The sequence below is a fragment of the Etheostoma cragini genome, unplaced genomic scaffold (genome assembly GCF_013103735.1).
Source record: "Etheostoma cragini isolate CJK2018 unplaced genomic scaffold, CSU_Ecrag_1.0 ScbMSFa_1714, whole genome shotgun sequence".
Taxonomy (NCBI): domain Eukaryota; kingdom Metazoa; phylum Chordata; class Actinopteri; order Perciformes; family Percidae; genus Etheostoma; species Etheostoma cragini.
The window spans coordinates 10,155-10,506 of NW_023265797.1; the positions used below are offsets into that span (position 1 = coordinate 10,155).

The 352-nt window shown below is 45.7% G+C and overlaps 1 long non-coding RNA gene across 1 annotated transcript in view; it reads right to left on the reverse strand.

Annotated features, from left to right (window-relative positions):
* Positions 1-352, reverse strand: part of LOC117940111 — a 1,412-nt gene that overhangs the window by 411 nt on the left and 649 nt on the right. The window lies entirely within an intron of this gene.

Here is a 352-nt window from a genome sequence, read left to right on the forward strand (position 1 = left end):
CCTGATCTCAGCTGGTAGTCTGTCTACAATGGAGTCCAGTGGACATTTGGGAGGGACTCCAAACTTTTGACCAGTAGTGTATCTCTGTGTTGTCTAAAACGGATCCTCTCTGTGTTGTCTAAAACGGATCCTCTCTGTGTTGTCTAAAACGGATCCTCTCTGTGTTGTCTAAAACGGATCCTCTCTGTGTTGTCTAAAGCGGATCCTCTCTGTGTTGTCTAAAACGGATCCTGTCTGTGTTGTCTAAAGCGGATCCTCTCTGTGTTGTCTAAAGCGGATCCTCTCTGTGTTGTCTAAAACGGATCCTCTCTGTGTTGTCTAAAGTGGATCCTCTCTGTGTTGTCTAAAACGG